Here is a 22750-nt window from a genome sequence, read left to right on the forward strand (position 1 = left end):
TGTGCTCCACGACGGGAGAGGCCACAACAGTGAGAGGCCCGCGTACCATAAAAAAAAAAAAAAAAAAAAAAAGTGAGTGTGTTGACATAGAGAACAAATGTATGGACACCAAGGGGGCAAAGGGGGGGTGGAATGCACTGGGAGATTGGGATTGACATATATACCCTACTAGGTATAAAATAGGTAACTAATGAGAACCTGCTGTACAGCACAGGGAACTCCACTTCACTTCATTGTACAGTAGAAACACAACACTGTAAAACAACTATACCCCCATAAAAAAAAAATAAATAAGTGACTGTGTCACCATATACACTGTTCTATGGCCACTTGAGTGTTCAGTGTCTATCTCAGAACAATTGTTCACCTATAAGATCTAATACAAGATCTCCCCAAACCTCCTTGGTAGAGAACATATTTTTTTTTTTTTTTTTTTTTTGTGGTATGCGGGCCTCCCTCTGCTGTGGCCTCTCCCGTTGCGGAGCACAGGCTCCGGAGCGCAGGCCCAGCGGCCATGGCTCACGGGCCCAGCAGCTCCGCGGCATGTGGGATCCTCCCAGACCGGGGCGTGAACCCGGTTCCCCTGCATCGGCAGGCGGACGCGCAACCACTGCGCCACCAGGGAAGCCCAAGAACATATTTTTTTAAAATAGAGTTTTCTTTTAGACTAGTTTTAAATTTTACTCCTCCCCCAAATTGAGAAGATAATACAGAGAGCGCCCACATACCCAACTCACACCTAGTTTCTTCTACTAAGGTTTTACATTAGGACAGTTACGTTTGTTATAATTAATAAACCAGTACCGATACATTATTAACTAAAGTCAACAGTGTATTCAGACTTCCTTAGTTTCTTTACCTAATGCCCTTTCTCTGCTCCAGGATCCCAACCAGAATATGTTATATTATATCTCCTTAGGCTCCTCTAGGGTGTGACAGGTTTTTTGAATTTCCTTATTTTTGATGACCTCGACAGTTTTGAGGAGTAATGGTCGGGCGTATTGTAGGATGTCCCACTATCAGAATTTGTACAATGTTTTTCTCATGATTTGACTACAGTCACAGGCCTTGGGGGGAGGAGGACTGCAGAAGTAAAGTAACATTTTCATTACATTGTATCAGGGGTATACAGTATTAACATGATATATAACTATTGATGTTGACCTTGATCAACTGGGTAAAGTAGTATTTGTCAGGTTTCTCCATCATATGGTCACTCTTTTCTTCCCCTCTCCCTTTCCATACTGTTCCTTCTAGAAGGAAGTCTCCACGCACAGCCCGCAGTTAAGGAGTGGGGTGCCAGTCTCCACCTCATTGAGGGGGGAACAGGTCCATAAATTATTTGGAATCCTTTTGCACAGGACATTTGCCTCTTTGCCCCCATATTTTAATTTATTCTATCCTTTACTCATCAGTATGAGCTCATGGATATTTATCGTATGTTCTGTGCTATATAAGGGAATGCACTCTTACAGAGCTATAAAATTCAGACTTCCCAAAGAAGAATTCAGGCCCTGCCTGTACTGCTGAAACAATCAATACTGGTTATTGGAACAATCTGTTTCCATGTCCAGCTCCATCCCTCTGGGGATGATTCTTCCGCTATGGAAAATAGAAAGTATTCAAACTTAAATGCTGAGCCCAGCCTTTCTCATTCCAGCCACACCTGACTTGTGGCTTCTGCCTGCAAAGGTCATTTAAGAAAAACTTGCAAAATGATCAGTCAGCAGAAGAATGAGTCCCTAAATCTCTTAAGAGCTCTGTCTGAGTACCAGAGAATGTGGTCGGTAAAGAACATTTTCCCCCGGATACAATGTGGTTCAGAGAGAAGCCTTGATTTGGCAAAAAAAAACATCTTTCTCATTTATTTTCCCACATATAACCACTGGAGTGTTGACTTTCGCAACAAACGGGCGAAGACACACGCTTGCCCCTGTCATTGAATTTTGATGCTGAACTTAGAATCTCTTACTTCTCACATGAAAATTTATACAAGCACATTTGGATTTTTAGTTCCTTACCCAAAAGACAAGGATCTTTGGAACTAGGGGAGGGCATTCCCCGAGAAACAAAGCACTAAGAGGGGCCCAGGATTGTGGGCCGGAGTGGTACCTGCTTCACTGTACCCCTCACACCCACATAGAAGAGATGATGATACACGATGAACAAATTATTGGAAGAAAGAAACCGAGGATCAGGCATCAGGAGGCCTGTGTTTCTGTCCTCTAACCAGCTGTCTGTCCTAGAGTAATCACTTCCTGACTCTGGGTCTCAGGTTTTCTTGGGCAGGGATATGGAGAGGCAATTCTTTCCAGCTATTAAGAAGCCAAAGCATTCAACATACCTTGTCCTGGAAGTTCTTAAGCTTTCAAATATGTTCCAAGAACCCTACTGAGAAAATAGGTTTTCTTGGGCAAAAAAAAAAAAAAAAAAAAAAAAAAAAAAAAAAAGAAGCCAAAGCATTCAACATACCTTGTCCTGGAAGTTCTTAAGCTTTCAAATATGTTCCAAGAACCCTACTGAGAAAATGCCTTTGCTGGGTGGAAGTAGCCAGATTGATTACAATTGCGTGACAGTCACAGAAAATATTTAAGGCGGCCACTTCCAGCAGCTTCAACAATTGCTCCTGAAGGGAAAGGGGGAGTGAGAATAAACAGTACAGCTAGTTTTCAGAGTTGTTTTTCTAGATCGAGCCAGATTTCGGCAAAATTGAGAATTAACCAGGCAAGGCTTTTCCATTCTCTCCCCTCTGTGTGTGTGTGGTTTAATAATTCTTAAAACAACCTTTTAAAATAAGCTGTTATTTATAGAAACAGGACCTACGCATTGTGGAAAATAAAATGCAAACGAGTAAAACAAAAAATAAAAACATCACCTTTTAACCATGCAGAGACCACCCCTGTTAATACCTGACTGCATGTCATTCTGGGTCATTTTCTACATATCTATCTACTTATGTTTGACGTAAGATCATACACTATTATCTATTTTTTCAATGAATGATCTCTACATTATTACATCAGCTAACAGCCAGACAATATTCAAATTTCCCCAATTGACTCCAAACGCCGTTTAGCTGGTTTGTTCAAACCAATATCTAATCCAAGACAATGAAGGCACTGCACCTTTTTCTTTTTTCCCTCAGTCTCTTTTAACTTAGTTCTGACCTGAAATAGATAGCCCCAAATATCCTGGAAAATGCCCCACCTTCTGGACTTGGATTTGTCTTTGTTGTTATCTTACAGTGTTGTTTAGCTGTCCCTGTACAACAGAAGTTCAATCTGAAGGCTTGAATGGATGCAGACTTTTACACAGACTGATCGTGCCTACCTGGGTCAATACTCTCATTATAGTTTCCCAAATGACATTTTCCTATTTCTTTCCTTCTCTGTGTATTTAGTGTCTACGCTTCTTTGAGCATCACAGATGTCCTAGTCACTTGTGGTTCAAACCATGTCAATGGCCTCTTTAACTTTCCTGCCACGATGGCCACATGTGAATGTGTAAGTACCCACATCTGCCTTCTGTGTTAAGCACGGTGTGAGGTGGGGTGTCAACCTTGTCACATCTTTATGAAATAATGCCCAATGCCTTTCTGCTTTACAACCACACTATTTAAAATGACACACACGTAGGGCAGCTAGGAAGGGGTTGTCAACTTCCTAAGTGGGATCATGAAATAAGTCTTGGAAATGGACATATGCTGAAGTACTCTGTATATAGTAATAGAAAGTATTCAAAGCTGGTTTTTTTTTCCTTGCAGAGTGTACCCTCTCCCACTCCCGCTTCCTCATCACCACCCCATCATACTTTTCTGTGAGGTCTAGTAGGAAGAAGCAAACCCTATCTAAGTCAAGTTCACTTGTCCCCATCATTTGTCCTGTCTGGCCCTCATGACCAAAGAACACCTGACCACTGGGATGACACAGCTCTGAAATTCTTGAGCTGTGGATGCTGGAAGCAAAAGAGTACACTTTTATGAGCTCAACTCGTGTATCAGGAATTCTGCTAGGAATGTGTCTTAGCTCAGGCTGCTGTAACAAAAAAGCATAGACAGAGTGGCTTACAAATAACAGAAATTTATTTCTCATGGTTCTGGAGGCTGGGAATTCTGAGAGCAAAACACCAGCAGACTTGGTGCCTAGTGAGGACCCTCTTCCTAGTTTATATAGATGGCTGTCTTCTCACTGTGATCTCACGTTGGCGGAAGGGTCAAGGGAGATCTCCAGAGCATCTTTTATAACGGCACTAATCCCATTCATGAGAGCTCTGCCCTCATGACCTAATCACCATCCAAAGGCCCCACTTCTGAATATCATCACATTGGAGCTTAAGATTTCAACCTACAAATTTTGGGAAGATGCAAATGTTCACTCTGTAGCAGAACATAATTCTGAAACACCGATTTATGGATGAAGAAACTGAGGATAGAAATACTAAGGTTCTTGCCCTGTGTTTCAGTCACTTAGTTGTCTCTCTGACCACATGACCCCTATTCCTTCCCTGCTGGCAGAGTCCACTTCCCACACTAGAGGCCAAAAATGTCACAGCCGGGGCAAGTGCATGGGACCCATCCAGATCAGTGGTCCTCAACCAAGGGGGGAAAGTGTGTGTGGGGGGGATGAATTGGGAGATTAGGATGGACATATATACACTAATATGTATAAAATAGATAACTATAAGAACCTGCTGTATAAAAAATAAATTAAATTTTAAAAATTTTTTTAAAAAGGTGTCTTCGAGGAGCTTCTGAGAAAGGTGTCCATCCTCATAGAAAGGAGTGCAGGGCTTCCCTGGTGGCGCAGTGGTTGAGAGTCCACCTGCCGATGCAGGGGACACGGGTTCGTGCCCCGGTCTGGGAAGATCCCACATGCCACGGAGCGGCTGGGCCCGTGAGCCATGGCTGCTGAGCCTGCGCGTCTGGAGCCTGTGCTCCACAACAGGAGAGGCCACAGCAGTGAGGCGGCCGGGCCCGTGAGCCATGGCTGCTGAGCCTGTGCGTCTGGAGCCTGTGCGCTCCACAACAGGAGAGGCCACAGCAGTGAGAGGCCTGTGTACAAAAAAAAAAAAAAAAAAAAGGAGTGCAGAAGAGGAAACTGCCCCTTCCACATTTTTTTTTTTTTGGCATTCTTTCCTCTCTAATCAGTTCCAAGTCTCTTGTCCTCTGCTGTTCTTCCCCCAGTAGTCCCTGCTAAAACTTCCTCTCAAGATAAATCTTTGGAAAATGTTAAGGACAGGATAAGAGCTTAATGTGTTGTCCTCCTGAGGTCTTCTCATGCCTTACCCTAGGATTGAAGCCCTTACGGTAAAATCTCAGAAAGAGAGAAAGATGATGAGAACAGGGCTGTCCAGGTGCCCCTGAGAATGTCTCCTTGGTTCACTTTGGACACAACAATAACATTAACACTCCGAATAATGTTGTTATGGATCGAATGTTGTGTTGAAATCCTAACCCCTAATGTGATGGTATTAGGAGGCAGGGGCCTTTGGGAGGTGATGAGGTCATGAGGGTGGGGCCCCCATGTTGGGATTAGTGTCCTTAGAAGAAAGGAAGAGAGCCATCTCTCCCTCTCTGCTCTCTGTCATGAAAAGATACAATGAGAAGATGGCCATCCATAAACCAGATGGTCCTCGCCAGAACTCAATTGTGCTGGCACCCTGATCTCAGACTTCCAGTCTCCAGAGCCATGAGAAATAAATTTTTGTTGTTTATAAACCACCCAGTCTGTCGTCCTTTGATACAGCAGCCCAGACTGACTAAGGCAAACACCATGTATTAGCTTCATCATAATCATTATCATCAGGGCCAGGACATGAGTCAGGCACTCACTTTCAGAGTCATTTTGCACCCTCACTTGCCTCATCTTAGCCCTGATTCTCAATGTCAATGAATCCTTAGCAGGTCCCAGGCCCTGTTATAAGGCCTTTATATGTTATTAATGAGAAAAGGAAACTGAGGCACAGAAATCTTACCAGTAAACATGCTGCCCAAGTTACACAGCTAATGAAGGAGAGAGTGTGGATTTGAATGGGTGACAACAGTTAAACACATCCCCTAAAGTTCTGGTGTTTGGAGACGGGGGTCTCTGGGTATTATTGACTCTATTTATCACTCTGAGCATATGCATATCTCTGCAAAAAAAAAAAAAAATCTGACGACTTATTTTTAATAGGAGATCTGTGGGACGAAGCAGTCAATCATTATGAGTGGTAAGTTACTCAGCGAGAGTCTGCCAGGGACTAACGGTGTGACCACAGACAATCAACTGCCCTCTCTGGACCAGTAAGGAAATTGTAACCTTTCTGCCAGAAGCAAATGATAAAGGGATAAAGGAGTATGGGTGCGAGATAATAGGGAAATAGGTGAGGTTATAGATATGGGTTAAGCTTCTGCCCCATCTACCCATTTTCTAATGCTATTTATTTTCAACCAGCGCTGGCCAAACCCACATATCTTAGTGAAATTCATCTGCAGGTCGAGTGAGTGCAGTTTTCAGGGTGTATCACCATCGCCAACGGCCAGGAGCTAATTCCTAACTTGGAGCAACTCAAAACATGAGCTCAATATTTTACAGTAACAGCAGCTAGAAATGCCAAGTTCTCTGGCTGAGCTGAGTCATCTGTGAAATGTGGACACAATTCAATTTAAGTAATAGAACAGTAGCGGCCCGGATTTATGTTTCTGCATGACTCTCTGCTTAGCTCAAATTGGACCCACTGCACCGCCTGATTTCTCAGCAGGCAATTAGCCTGTAGGAGACCTTCCATATCCAGTAACAAATCTCATTTCCTCTCAGCCTCAAGGAGACAACAAAAGCCAGATGGTCCTTCAAGGCTGTTAATTATGCTCAATGATCCCAAGATGGATGCGGCCTACTTCTGGACTTTTCCGCCTAAACCACAAGGTGGCACTGAAGCACAGGAAATGCTTCTGAAGCTGTGGGCGTCACCTGCTAGGAGGGAAAAAAGGAAAGCAAAGGTCCCTCATCTCAGGTGGCTGAATTAACGAGGAAGATGCAGGCCTAGGAAGGGCCTAGCAAAGAAGGCAGCACCATCGAATTCCCAGTTAGCCTTGTAAATCCACAGGTGTCCAAGTTTCAGGCTACATGTAAATTAGGTCTGAAAATTCAAAGGAGCTTAAAGAGCAATTAAGTCATGCTTTGGTTTGTTCATGAAGCCAGCACTAACCAACGGGCAGGTAAAATGTTAATTGAGCTCAGAGCTGAAAAAGCCATGTCTCTGTTGTAAATTCTACAGCTGTTAAGGTCTGTGTGCATTTATAGGTGGGCTAAACAGTGAAGGAAACCCCAGAAACATCCTGCAGGAAATTCTAGACAACTGGGAGGTCACCTCTCCTAAAATCCAGGGAGCAGAGAGAGAGAAAGAGGACAGCCTTCCCCACAATCTTTCCAGACCTCCGCTGTCCGATATAGTATCCTCATGTGCCCAATGGGTACTTTCTGAATTGAGATGGGCTATAATTTTAAAATATACACTAGAGGGACCTCCCTGGTGGCGCAGTGGTTAGGAATCCTCCTACCAGTGGAGGGGACACAGGTTTGAGCCCTGGTCCAGGAAGATCCCACATGCCACAGAGCAACTAAGCCCGTGCACCACAACTACTGAGCCTGCACTCTAGAGCCCACAAGCCACAACTACTGAGCCTGCACTCCAGAGCCCGCGAGCCACAACTACTGAGCCAGTGTGCCTAGAACCCGTGCTCTGCAACAAGAGAAACTACCTTAATGAGAAGCCCACGCACCAGAACAAAGAGTAGCCCCTGCTCGCCGCAACTAGAGAAAGCCCGCATGCAGCAACGAAGACCCAAAGCAGCCAAAAATAAATTAACTAAATATATATATATATATATATATATATACAAACACTAGATTTCAAAAAAATGTAAACTATCTCATTAATCATGTTGTATACTGATTACATGTTGAAATGGTAACATTTTGGATCTACTGAGTGAAATCAAATATGAATTTCCCTTTTTTAACTGGGTTCCTAAAAAATTGTAAATTACATATGTGGCTCTCATTGCATGTCTGTTGGATATTACCGCTCTAGGAGCAAAGCACTGATACGCATGTCATTTGTAAAATACTGAAATACTTTCATACCAGCAGGACGACAACACCGCCCTGGTCCCCCAATCCCTCCTTGTGTCCTCACAGCCTTGGGTGCTCAAGTTCCTCAGCACTGCAGTGTCCACACCCCAGCCAGCTCACGGTAAACTCCTCATCTCCTGTGTCCATCCCACCACCCCCAGAATGGGCCTGGACCCACAGAAGAGTTGACACTCTTGGCAGGAGTGCTGGCCCCCTGCAGACAAATGTCCCATGCGCATCTGGCCTCCACTTAGTCACCCTGCCTTGGCTGTTGGTGAGAAATGCCGCCTTTGCAGTGACTCTACTAGTCAAATATTTTGCATCTCACCCACGCCTATAAAGCTTGCATTTTCTGTAACAGTGGTATTCCTCAATTTGTGTTCTACGTATTTGTATGTTGGTTTCCCCAAGGAGACTGTGTGGTCATGGGTGGCAGGGTAAGTCTTAACCAGACCTTTATTCCCTGCTCGCAGCACTGTGAGAAAATGCATAGATGTATGTTGCACGTAATTCCTTTGTATATATGTTGGTTGAAGGTAAGAAATGGAAAGACTCTTGAGCAGTGTCAGGAGGCCACATAGTGGCCTTCAGACCAGCCTCCACATCCAGAAAGGAGGCTGACTTCTCCCAAAGAGATTCCGAGGACAGTTTCCCCCTGGGGGGTTAAGCTACTTGGGAAAAACGAGGAGCAGGAAATCTCTGAAGGGTCTGCAAGGCGAAGAAAGCTAGAATCTAGAGTTTATTTTGTCGGAAATCCTCATGGTGTAAAATGACCAAGTCACCTTCAGTCTGTACTTCAAGGTCTCAATCTGATTCTTCAAATCCCCATTCATTCTGTTTCTCATCTATAGAAGTCTTTGTCTCTCTGAACCCAAGTCCCCCTAAAACCCAGTTCCCTTACTGTGTTTATGATTAACCTCCCTATCCAAAACTTTATTCCCCTCTGGTCCTCAATCCTGTGCTGAGCCTAATCAATCAGAGTCATATGAACGAAATTGCTGTTGTTGATAACATTGTTAATGTACTAAAATCGCTATTATAGATATCATCATTAATGCACAAACTCAGGTTGTTTCTCCAGGGCAAGATGAGCTAACAGGCCCCCGAGCCATAGACTCCCTGGACAGAGAACCCTAATCAGAGACATCCCGACTCCCGAAATGACAATTAAGAAATGTCACAAGACAGTGATTAATTCCAGCCTCTTTGTTCTTCCCTGTTTAAAAACCCTTCACTCAAAGGCCAAGTGGCTGGATCTGAAGCTTGTCTTTCACTCCCTTACTTGCTGCCCTGCAATAATCACTGTACTTTTCTTCACCACAACCTGGTGTCAGCAGATTGGCTTTGCTGCATGCCAGGCGAGTGGACCCAAGTCCGGTTTGGTAACATCTCCAAGCTGTCACTGGACTCAAAAATTCCTGGGTAGAGGATAGTTAAGTTTTCACCTCTTGGATTGTAGCTCTTACATAATCCTTGCAACAATAGGCCTTGGAAATGAAGCCATTTTTACCTAGATCTTTGGAGGACGAGCAGATATTTATGTCCTGGCTCACCAGTGATGAATCCCTTGTCAGCTTGAGAGGACAAGGCATTGGATTACTGTGCCCCTTGGGGGACATGGAAACTTGTCTGCACATCTTAAGGAATCAGACCCATGGCCCTACACCTGGCAAGCACAGCAAGATTTTCGTTACTGTGGAGAGCAAGAACTCTGCTCCAGGGCTTTCTCTCAGCCTTCTAGTCATAGCTGCTCTGGAGCTGAAGGAAGCTGCAGAGGAATTGTCTTGCCCATCTAAATGCACAGCACTTGGAGTGATCCCCCAGACTCCCAGTGCTTCCACTAGATGAGGAGGCAGAAGCAGCAGATACAAGCCCATAGTGACAAAAGTAGTGTGGACCTGATTAAAGAGGAACATGGTGCCTTCCAAGAGTACAGCCCCCGGCTGTGGCCAGCCTCACAGTTACCCTTTATTTCATGCTCATGATGTCCCAAGCTCTATGCTAAGGTGTTTCCAGACCTTACCTTAATCATCATTCCAAACAAAGAGATGAGTACGACTATTTATTCCTACTTTACAAAGGAGGAAACTGACACTCAGAGGGGTTAAACAACTTGCTTAATATCACACAGCAAATCGGTGCTGTGGTCTTTCTAAATTCAAAGTCCATGGGGCTTCCCTGGTGGCACAGTGGTTAAGAATCCGCCCGCCAATGCAGGGGACACGGGTTCGAGCCCTGGTCCGGGAAGATCACACATGCTGCGGAGCAACTAAGCCCATGGGCCACAACTACTGAGCCTGTGCTCTAGAGCCTGCGAGCCACGACTACTGAAGCCCGCACGCCTAGAACCTGTGCTCCGTGACAAGAGAAGCCACCACAATGAGAAGCCCGTGCACCACAACAAAGAGTAGCCCCCACTCGCCGCAACTAGAGAAAGCCCGCGCACAGCAACGAAGACCCAACGCAGCCAAAAATAAATAAATAAATATTTTTTTAAAAAAAGAAACCTATTGAAATATTACTCAGCCGTAAAAAAAGAATGAAACAATGCCATTTGCAGCAACATGGATGGACCTAGAGATTGTCATATTAAGTGAAGTCAGACAGAGAAAGACAAGTATCATATGATATCACTTATATGTGGAATATTTTTAAAAAGTGATACAAATGAACTTATTTACAAAACAGAAATAGACTCACAAGACTTTGAAAACAAACTTATGGTTACCAAAGGGGATAGCGAGGGGTGGGGACTTTTGGATTGAAAAAAAAAAAAAAAAAAAAGAAAAAGAAAAAACCTATTGCATCAGCTTCCTAAATATCTCTCCTTTCATCCTCTCCTCCACCACAATGCAAGCATCCATCGTCTTCATCTGGACTCTTGAAATGGTCTCAGACAGCCTCCCTGCCTCCAGTACTGCCCCTGTCTTCTGACATCACTCCGATGCTCAAAATTCTTCCATGGAGTATAAAATGAAAAACTGGGAGTTTGTTATAACCAAAAAAAATGCATTTCTACCTCACAATCCAGCAATTCTAGATGTTTCTAGATGTTTCTAGATGTTTCTCCCAAGAGAAATAAAAACATATAACCACAAAAAGACTTGCACAAGAATGGTCACGGCATCTTAATTCATGTGAACCAAAAGCAACTTAAATAATCACTAACAGGAGAAAAATTAGCTAATTGTGGTACATTCATACTATAGAGTATTACTCATCATTTTTCAAAAAATGAACTACTAAAAACAAAATGATATGGATTACAAATATATAATTTGTATTAAATTACAAATATTGCATTGGACATACTTTTACTACAAATTATTTATTATCTGAAATTCAAATTTAACTGAGCATCCTATACTTTATCTCACAAACTTAACATGGCTTAATCTGAAAAATATTATGTTAAACAAATGAAGTCTGACACAAAAGCACAGATCCTAAATGATTCTTTTTATATGAAGTTCATGAAGAGGTGAAATTAATATTTGGTGATAGAAATTAGAACAGTGGTTGCTTCTGGGTAGTGAGGCTTGAGTGGAGGGGAGCCTAAGGAAATTTCCAGGGTAATAGAAATGTAGATTGGGATGGAAATTAGGCAGGTGTATACATTTAGCAAAACTCATTAACTTGTACACTTAATTTTACCTCAATTAAAAAAAAAAAACTGGGGAATTCCCTGGCAGTCCAGTGGTTAAGACTGCGCTTCCACTGCAGGGGGCACGGGTTCAATCCCTGGTTGGGGAACTAAGATCCTGCGTGCTGCGCAGTGCAACCAAAAAAATAATAATAAAATAACAGAAACTATTTTCCAAGGATTCTCAATACCTAAACTCTTTATTATAGCACACAGGTTTCTCCTTCCTCTTGCCATTACTTACCCACTATTCTCCCCTTATCCTTAATGAGTTTTACTGGCCAAGTGTGATGACACTGGTATCCATCGTTTCAGCTTTGGCTCTACCTCCTTCAAGATGAAGACTTGCTAAGAGAGATTTAGACCCACTTTCTTTTCTGGTCCATTGTACCTTGCAGTCCACCTCCATTTACAGTCCTGTCCCATTGTTAGGGAATCCCTGACTGAAACCACCCACCCTGGCCAGGCACGATAATAACCGAATTCCAGAGTTATCTCACAACAGGAGGTCCCGGTAAGGAACACGGAACTGACAAGCTACCGCCAGCTGGAAGAATTTGGGAGGGGTAAAAAGGAAGGAGGAGACACCAGCCCATAATATGTCCTGCCAACCTCCCAGAAACCCCCGCGCTGGACTCCATCTTGACTGAGAGGTGCACACGCCACCAGGAAGGGCCCTGAGTCGGACCAAATATGGGCACAAGTAAGATGATTGGCCAGAGACAACCCAAAAGGCTAACCCCACCACCATAAACCATGAGACTGCAAGCCACGAGGCAGAGCAGTTCTGCTGGGTTCCCTTACACTCCTGCTCTCCTCCCAGGCGCCCCTTCCCAATAAAGTCTTTTGCTTTGTCAGCACATATGCCTCCTCGGACAATTCATTTTCCAGGGTTAGACAAGAGCCCACTCTGGGACCCTGGAAGAGGTCTCCCTTCTGGCAACACCATTGCTTTATTGTCACCGTATACACCACACTAAGCTGTAAATTCCTGGAGGGCAGAGACCTTTCCTCTTTGAAGTCATGCAATACAATAAATATAAAGCACCTAGTAACCATCCACAAATGAAGGAACCAAACATTTACTCCAATCTCTCTTCTTAATTTCCTACCAAGAGGCTCAATACTTTCATTTTAAACTTTTTTCAAATACAATATTAAACACATATGCACATACATAAAAGATTTTCAAATGGTCAGAAAAGAATTAATGAAGGGCAAGTCTCCTTCATACCCTAGTTGCACAGTTGCCCTAACTTTCAGAAACACTCACATTTTATTCTAGATCATTCTACAAATGTATGCATAAGCATATTTTATGTATATATATGAATTATATGCATATATATTATGAATATATATTTCTGCATATGTGCATATATCTACATATCCTCCTGTTAATATATTTTTAATTAATTTATTTATTTGTGGCTGCATTGGGTCTTCGTTGCTGCACACGGGTTTTCTCTAGTTGCGGCGAGTGGGAGCTACTCTTTGTTGCAATGCTCAGGCTTCTCTCTGGGTGGCTTCTCTTGTTGCGAAGCATGGGCTCTAGGAGCGCAGGCTTCAGTAGCTGTGCTTCACGGGCTCTAGAGCTCAGGCTCAGTAGTTGTGGCGCACGGGCTTAGTTGCTCCGCGGCATGTGGGATCTTCCCAGACCAGGGCTCGAACCTGTGTCCCCTGCATTGGCAGGCGGATTCTTAACCACTGCGCCACCAGGGAAGCTCTCCTCCTGTTAAGATTAATGGAAGATACTGTGCTACTTATTATCCACTTGCCACTCCTATTCTCAATCCATTTTATGTCCTATTTGTCCTCAAGAGGTGGCCCCTGCAAACTTCATTACTCAGACTCCCTTGCTGGCTGGCTTCCAATTGGGTCTGTCCAGTGAATGACATGGAAGGAAGGGGATTGGAGGATGGGAAGAGAGAGAGGTTTGGGTATCTCTTCTTCCTCTGCTTTGGCCCCATGTCCCTGATGGTAGCTGCATGCCTCCACACCTAAAGCTGCTGTGCACAGCCCCTACTCCAGGCTCCAGCACTTCAGCCCCATCAGCTCCAAGGATGTACCTTAATCTAGGTTTCCTGGAAACAGACTGAGATGGAGAGGTGCATGCACATAGCTTATTGAGGAATGCCTTGGGAGACATACCTGTAAGGAAAGGAGGAAAGCAGGACTGGCCAGAACGAGAGGCTAACATGAAATACAGTTCAGTGAGGCCTCAGATGATGCTACAGGGAGCTCTGGAGCTGGGGTGGCCCTTCAGAAACGTCCCAAATTGAGAAAAGGGGGTTGGGCTTTTGTGTTCCTGCATCAGATAGTCATTGGCCGTGGCCACTCCCAGGAGGGAGTGTAACCTGAATGAAGCTGTCCCTTGGGGTGGCTGAGGGAAACCCAGTGAAGGGTCAGCTGTGAGCCAACAACAGTTGATATTCCCAGTCCCTGGGAATGGGTACATCAGCCCTGGAAAGGAGATCTGGGTGGAGAACCTCAGTTTCCATTATAGGGAGGTAGTGGCTTCTTCCACTGGTGCTGGTGTCTAAGTGTCTCTGCCCACACTTCTGTAAACAGTCCGTTCATTATAGTCTCAAAATTTGAAACATCAGAGGCAAATTTTCTTTCCCAATGGGATCCTGACTGAAACACACAAAATACATGCAAGCCCCGACCCACTCACACACACATACACTTACACTTTCATTTAATATGTCTTGAAACACATTCCATCTAAGTCTATATAATTATCCAACGGCTACACTATGATTCACTGCATCAGTATAATATAATGCAATTATCAACTTCTCTTCTTAGACATTGAGGTTATTTCCAGCTTTGCTCTTGCAAAAAATGATGCAATGAGCACTTGTGTACATCTTTGCACATGTCAACAAGAAAAGGATAAATTCTTCAAAGTGAACTTGCTGGATCAAACAGTATGTCCGTTTAAATTTTGATAGATATTGCCAAATTGTCCATGAAGAGTTTACTTCTTTATCTGTTATCACAAGCATATGAGAGTGGCTATATCAGCACTTATTCATCAAATGTGTGTTCACTATTTTCAAGGCAGCCTGTTGGATCGGAGGTCTCCCAAGTGCATGCAACCTCTTACCTTTTCTCTTCCACCCCCAGCCAACATGCCTCTTTGGATACATGCTCATTGCTGGGCTGGAGGGCGACCACTGTTAGACAAGCATGGCTTCACCACCCATTTTCCCACCGTCTTTCTGCCTTTCATTCTGGTAGACTGACCTATGATGCTTGGCCCTCAGGGCTACAGTTTCAAGTGTGATTAGTGAAGGAATTTCCATCTGTTTTCTCTCCTCTCAGAGTTCAGGATGCCCTTAGTAATTCCATCAGGTGTCTAGAGCTAGAAGTTAACCTGGAATAATGAAAGCTGGCATGTGTAAATGCACCTCACTGTGTAATTAGTAATCACACCAGTGCCCCACATTCTGCAGACTCTCAGACACTCTACATGGGTTTTCCGCTTCAGGATACTAGCAATCTCACCTTGAGGCCTTTTTAACTAACATCTCAAACGAGGCACGATCCATTTCAGAAAAAAGTTCAGCTTCATCAATTCCACCACCTCAGTTCCAAATTGCCCCTTAATGCCCTCCTTTCCAAGCATAACATATAGATGCATTTCATTTGTTTTGACCAGGAACATTGATAAGTGAATTACTCTCTCTAAAATTAGTTCCAAGAATGTTCCAAGAACATTCTTGGAAATGGAAGAGAAGTTACATAATTTCAGGAACACAAAATGAAGGGCCCCCTGTCATTTCATCTAATAGGTCACTTTACCTAACGCTTTAATCTCTTGGTTTTAAAAGGAGCTACACTTGATTTTAATAGAAGTGGATGTCATCCAGCACAATCTGATAGGCTTGTTACAGCCCATCAAACTTTGAGACATAACTCATGAAAAACAATCTGGAAGGGCCCAAGAGAAGAGAGCAGAGTTTACAGTTGATGACTTCCAGACACTGAGGCAGGACGGGGCAGCCTCCGGCTGTTCAAGGACGACGCTGAGAGCTAAATGCTGCCCTTCTTTCCCTGCCTGTTAGCAGGAACACATGACACAGGGAAGCAGATCTAGGTTGCTGATCACTTGAGCTAAGTGGAATAGGGCTGACTTAGCCAGTGGAATCTGACTGAATAAGATGGTCAGAAGTCCTAGGTGCGCATACCAGCTCTAAAGTAATGCCTCAGCCACCGAAGTCTTCAGTTTCCTCCTCTGTAAAATGGTGAGAGCATCATCTGCCTGGCCAACATCACGTGGTTTTTATGAGGATCAAATGAGATACTAGATAAGAAAGCACTTTCTAAACGAGGCAGTGCTGTACAATCAAAGGGGGTTATTATTTTCCACACTCATCCAGAGCACCTGCTGTCCAGCAGGCCCAGCGTGAATGCCTTGTCCCAGTTTATTTCACCTAGTGGAGATAACTTTCACAGCAAAAAGGCCAGGAGTCACATGTTAGACAGACATTTCAAGTTGTTTCTCTAGGACTGTGGGTGAGTTTGTAGTGATTTGTCCACGCTCTCTCAGGTCACCCCCAGAGGTGATTAACATGCATGATCAAAGTCAAGAATTTGTTTTTGGCCATGAAACAAAGCAAAACAAATTGGCCCTGTCTTCAAGGCTCACAGAGGGACAAAAACAGTAATTTGGGGCTAATTAGCATCAGGCCCAAGTCACTCAACAGAGTTAACATATTTTCATCATACGTAAGAATAAACTCCTTAAGAGTCATTTATATTCATGGTCTCCCATCACTTTTCTCCATTCTCTTTTGAACCTACTCTAATAATACCCTTGTATGCTGATTGCTTCTCCAAATAACTTATCAAGACCACCAACGGATCTGGGAATGTAAACTGGTGCAGCCACTATGGAAAACAGTATAGAGGTTCCTCAGAAAACTAAAAAAAGAGCTACCATATTATCCAGTAATCCCACTCCTGGGCATATATCTGGAGAAAACCATAATTCAAAACATGCACCCCAAAGTTCACAGCAGCACTATTCACAATACCCAAAACATGGAAACAACCTAAATGTCCATGAATGGATAAAGAAGATGTGGTATATACATACAATGGAATACTACTCAGCCATAAAAAAGAATGAAATAATGCCATCTGCAGCAACATGGATGGACCTAGAGATTATCATACTGAGTGAAGTAAGTCAGAAAGAGAAAGACAAATAGCATCTGATATCACTTATATGTGGAATCTAAAACATGGCATAAATGAACTTATCCATGAAAAAGAAACAGACTCACAGACATAGAGAACAGACTTGTGATTGCCAAGGGGGAGGGGAGTGGGGGAGGGCTGGGTTGGGAGTTTGGGATTAGCAGATGCAAACTATTGTATACAGAATGGATAAACAACAAGGTCCTACTGTATAGCACAGGGAACTATATTCAATAACCTGTGATAAACCATAATGGAAAAGAATATGAAAAAGAATATCTATAACTGAATCACTTTGCTGTACACAAGAAACTAACACAACATTATAAATCAACTACACTTCAATAAAATATATATATATATTTTTTAAGAAGACCACCAAAGGATCTCCACACTGATCAAGCCGACAACGTGTCTGCAGTGCTCACCTTGCCTGACCCATCAGCATCAGTAACTCAGTTGATCACTCCCTCCTCCTTGAATCATTTCCTTCACTTGGGTTCAGGGACACCATTCTCTTTCTCCTCCTGTCTTCCAGACTTGCTCCTTTTCAGCCTCCTTTGTTGGTTTCATTTTATCTTCCAAATTTTTAACTGATGGACTATCCAGACCCCGTCCTTTACCCTTTTCTCTAACTACATCCACTCCCTAGAGATCTCACCCTGACTCCTGGCTTTACTCCAACGGCACAGACAGAGGCCCTAAACATCGTGCCTGTGCATCCAATTGCCTGCTCAGCAGCTCCACACAAATGTAGAGTAGCTACCTCAAGCTTGACGTGTGCAGAGCAGAACTCTTATTTTACTGCCTGCAAAACATCTCTGCAAATGGCAACTCCATCCTTCCCGCTGTTAAAGCCAAAAGCCTTGGAATCATCCTTGCCCCTCTATCTCTCTCTCTCTCTCTCTCTCTCTCTCTCTCTCTGTCTCTCCTCTGTATCTCTCTCTCTCTCCCCACACCAAACCTGTCAACATTTGTTCTTAGCTCTACCTTCAAAGTAAAACCAGAATCTGGTTCCTTCTCACCACCTCTCGTCTGTTCCAAGTCACTTCTCAACTGAATCACTACAACGGCTTCCTACCTCATCTTTTGGCTTCCAACCCTTGCCTCCCTATAGTTCACTTTCAACACAAAAACCAGATGGATCCTCTTAAAACACTGTTCAGACCTATCCCTTCTTTCCTTCCCTCCGTCCCTCTCTCTTCCTTCCTTCCTTGCCCTCATCACTAGAGTTGTCTTAGCCTCATTTAGAGGAGAAGCCAACATCCTTCCAACAGGCTCTAAGGCCCTGAATGAAAGCCTATAAGCTCCTTCACTTCTCTTCAATTCACGCTACTCCACCCACCAGTCTGAAGAACACTCCTGCCTAAGGGCCTTGGCACCTGGTTCCTCCACCCAGACTGCTTTCTCCCCATATAGCCATATAGCTTGTTCTGCATCACACCTCTATTCAAATGTCACCTCCTAGTGGAAACTTCCCTAACAATCATATTTTAAAACACTCCCCATCCTCTAGCATTCTCATCCCTCTTTTTTTTTTTTTACTCTGCTTTTCTTCCACTGTATATGTACAATGTACACACATACACACACACACGGAATATATTTGCTCTTGTCTCTCTTCCTTATCTAAAGTCTAAGCTTTTTAAGGACACCATGTGGCTGGCACATAGTGGGCATTTAGTTATTTTTATAATAAATAAGATACGGGTACATTTAAAGATTTGATATTTTTAAAAGCTAGCATATCATGTGACTTCTCAGCAGAGGAGTCAAGATTTTTAAGTTATGTTCCATACTGTCTGTCCAGATTTTAGATGGAGAGAGAACATCAGTGATCAAGTTCCTACATTATGGATTTGGTATGTGTCAGAATATGATTTGAAAGTGCTGTCTCACGGAGTGTTATATAAGATTGTGAACTGAAAAAGCTTGACCCAAGATTCCCCTGGTGTCAGCAGATTTTCCTCAATGTTTCCTCTTAGAAACTGTCATAAGATAGCCGATTAAAAAGATAAATGATTTAATAAGTAGGACACTTAACTAGTTGTTCAAGGAAAAAATAAGCTTGATCCCTAGCTTACTGCTTATACCAACATATTTTAGGTGGACCAAAGATTTGTATTTAAGAAATAAACCTGCAGAACTACACAGGAGTGATTTCTTCCTTTTTCCTTGCTCACAAAACCCAGATCAGGCTCAGATATGTGATGATCATTTGCTTTAGGCTTTTCTCAAGTCCCAGGGTTAAATCTTCATTAGTCATTCTTGCCAGTTTTACCACCAATGCCAGTGACTACATTGGAAATGAGCACAGGACACAATTCAGAATTAAGACTTGCCACAGGGATTCCTCAGAACGATTTTCTGTATTCTCAAAACCTGAAATCCGAGGAAGTACCTCCTTTTCCTATGTCTGTAGTTGTTTGCATGTGATACCTGGAAAAGTGGTGGCTCTCTGAAGGCAGGAGAAGATTCAGCCTAAGAGGATAAACTGTTATGCTTATGATTGCAAAACAAAAAGATGAAAAGAGACTGGGTCCTTGATGACAAAATTAATCAATGCTGTGATTTTCCTAGCTCCAGATTTTTTGCTATGCAAAATAATACATATTCTTAATATACTCACAACCTTTAACTTGATATTCTATAGCTTATAGCCAAAAATATTCTCATTCTTTTTTTTATCATCTTGAAACTGAGAAGGCCTTCCTAAGCATGACACAAAACTCATAAGGCATAAGTAGAAGTATTCATAATGTTCACTCCATAACTCATAAACTTTATAATTACAAAAATAAGTAAATAAAATACTTAAAACATGCACATAGCTAATATGTAAAATATACAAATTCTTAATTAAAATCAATTTGACAACATACAATAAAAAATGAGCCATGCATAAAAGTTTTAAAGCTTCACCATGGCAAAAGACATCATGAACAAAGTAAAGAGACAATGACAAACTGGAAAGATCACAAAGGGCAAATATCCATAACATATAAAGACTTCCTAAAAATAGAGAAAAAAAAGGCCAATAACCCTATAGAAAAACAGAATTTACAAATAAAGAAATTAAAATGTGTCTTACACATGAAAAGATGCTCAACCTCGTTCATAATAGGAGAAATGCAAATTAGTATTGCACAAGTAAACCTAGTTTCAAGTTGTGACTTAATCACATGGAGAGGAATTATTTCAAGGGACTAAAACATAACAATCTGATTTCACATCCTGAATAGGTTACCCTAAGGACAAAAAGAACTGCAAAGCAGTTTTAAAGTATTTTCAGTAATCATGTTATTCATAATAGTTATATCATTATTTTGAAAATGTTATATACATGGTAGGATAGAACAAATACTGTCATTAGAAAATTAGGACTTTCACTACTCAACCATAAAAAAGAGCAAAATGACGCCATTTGTGGCAACATGGATGCAACTAGAGATTATCATATTAAGTGAAGTTAAGTAAGAAAGAGAAAGACAAATAGCATATATCACTTATATGTGGAATCTAAAACGTGACATAAATGAACTTAGCCACGAAACAGAAACAGACTCACAGACATAGAGAACAGACTTGTGGTTGCCAAGGGGGAAGGGGAGTGGGAAGGGATGGCTTAGGAGTTTGGGATTAGCAGAGGCAAACTATTATATATAGGATGGATAAACAACAAGGTCCTACTGTACAGCACAGAAAAGTATATTTAATATCCTATGATAAACCATAAGATTATCATATTAAGTGAAGTTAAGTCAGAAAGAGAAAGACAAATAGCATATATCACTTATATGTGGAATCTAAAACGTGACATAAATGAACTTATCCACGAAACAGAAACAGACTCACAGACATAGAGAACAGACTTGTGGTTGCCAAGGGGGAAGGGGAGTGGGAAGGGATGGCTTAGGAGTTTGGGATTAGTAGAGGCAAACTATTATATATAGGATGGATAAACAACAAGGTCCTACTGTACAGCACAGAGAAGTATATTTAATATCCTATGATAAACCATAATGGAAAAGAACATTAAAAAAGAATGTGTGTGTGTGTATATATATATATGTATACATATATACGTATAACTGAATCACTTTCCTGGACAGCAGAAATTAACACAACATTGGAAATCAACTATACTTCATTGAAAAAAAAAAGAAAAGAAAATCAGGATTGTAAGCATCAAAGAAAATGAAGTTAGGTAAAAATATGTGATTCTCAAGTTAAATTAGAGTTATTGGTATTAACTCATGATGCATTTTCTGTTGAAAAACAAAATATCTATTTTGTAGAAATGATCTCCAACACACTAGTGATGAACAACCCTAGTGCCCAGAATGCAGTCTAAAAACCATCCTGCAGGGCTCCTTGGAGGAATGACTAATTCCAAATCTGGGACAGAAAATGTACAAGATGAGCCTAAAATATCGTGGCATCTCAAAAAGTAAAGAAACTAGCAAAGACTACCGAGTTTGTGTCCTTAGGACTCAGGAGTCAACTTGATGGGAAGTTTTGAGCATCAAAAAAGAAAAAACTGCAATTACCGTAAACTTAACACCCCACAAAATATTAAATCCATGAGTTCATAATGAGGTCTTCCCTCAAGCTGGGGCAGGGGGACCCACTGGTGACATTTGGAGGATGTCAGAAAACCAACCTGGGCTTCCCTGGTGGTGCAGTGGTTGAGAGTCCACCTGCCGATGCAGGAGACGTGGGTTCGTGCCCCGGTCCGGGAAGATCCCACATGCCGCGGAGCGGCTGGGCCCCTGAGCCATGGCCGCTGAGCCTGCGTGTCCAGAGCCTGTGCTACACAACGGGAGAGGCCACAACAGTGAGAGGCCCGCGTACCGCAAAAAAAAAAAAGGATACAGAAAACCAACCTATTTTTCTGAAAATGATAAATAAAGAGAAAGAATCAAATATGTACCTTACTTTTCTTGTATCTGCTGCTCCTTGGGGAAATTGGTAGTTGACAAGGAGATCATCTCTTTATAGAGGGATGTCAGCTAATAAATGAAGGAATGACAGAGTATCACCATTTTGCAACCTCTAATGAAATAATGAGCATAAGCGATGATCATAAACGGCTACAAAAACCACTACGTGAAGAAAGTATTATGGGAAAATGTATAATGGATAATCATGCTGAACTCACTGCTCAATCTTAACACCAAAAAAATGATACAACCAGATAGATATTCAGTGCACCTTGATGGAAGTACACAGCCACCAATGAATTTTTCTTCCCCAAATAATCAAACCTCAATGTGATCAAGCCTCTAGATATAACTCCCAGTTTCCAGGTAATACAGGCTACAAAGGAATATATTAAATGACACCGGGGACTTCCCTGGTGGTCCAGTGGCTAAGACTCTGAGCTCCCAATACTGGGGGCCCAGGTTCGAACCCTGGTCAGGGAACCAGATCCCACATGCCACAACTAAAAGACCCCTCATGCTGCAACGAAGACCCTGCGCAGCCAAATAAATAAATAAATATTGTTTTTAAAATGATGCCAGGAGTGTGCAATCAAGATCCAGAATGTGGGAAACTCTACAGGCCAAAAAAAATCTGATTTCTTTAACAAATAAATCGAAGAAAAATCTTAAATTAAAAGACTTAAGATTCAGGGCTTCCCTGGTGGTGCAGTGGTTGAGAATCTGCCTGCTAATGCAGGGGACACGGGTTCGAGCCCTGGTCTGGGAGGATCCCACATGCCACGGAGCACCTAGGCCCGTGAGCCGCAACTACTGAGCCTGTGCGTCTAGAGCCTGTG

At 42.5% G+C, this 22750-nt stretch overlaps 1 protein-coding gene across 9 annotated transcripts in view; it reads right to left on the reverse strand.

Annotated features, from left to right (window-relative positions):
• Window positions 1–21980, reverse strand: part of FAM13C (family with sequence similarity 13 member C) — a 401019-nt gene extending 379039 nt beyond the window's left edge. For all 9 annotated transcript variants that reach the window (XM_028482088.2, XM_028482086.2, XM_055081352.1 and 6 more), the window contains exon 1: window positions 21902–21980. The gene's annotated coding sequence lies outside the window, so the exon portion shown is untranslated. The remainder of the gene's footprint in view (window positions 1–21901) is intronic.
• Window positions 21981–22750: the final 770 nt, after the last annotated feature.

This window comes from Physeter macrocephalus, chromosome 20 (assembly GCF_002837175.3).
Source record: "Physeter macrocephalus isolate SW-GA chromosome 20, ASM283717v5, whole genome shotgun sequence".
NCBI lineage: Eukaryota > Metazoa > Chordata > Mammalia > Artiodactyla > Physeteridae > Physeter > Physeter macrocephalus.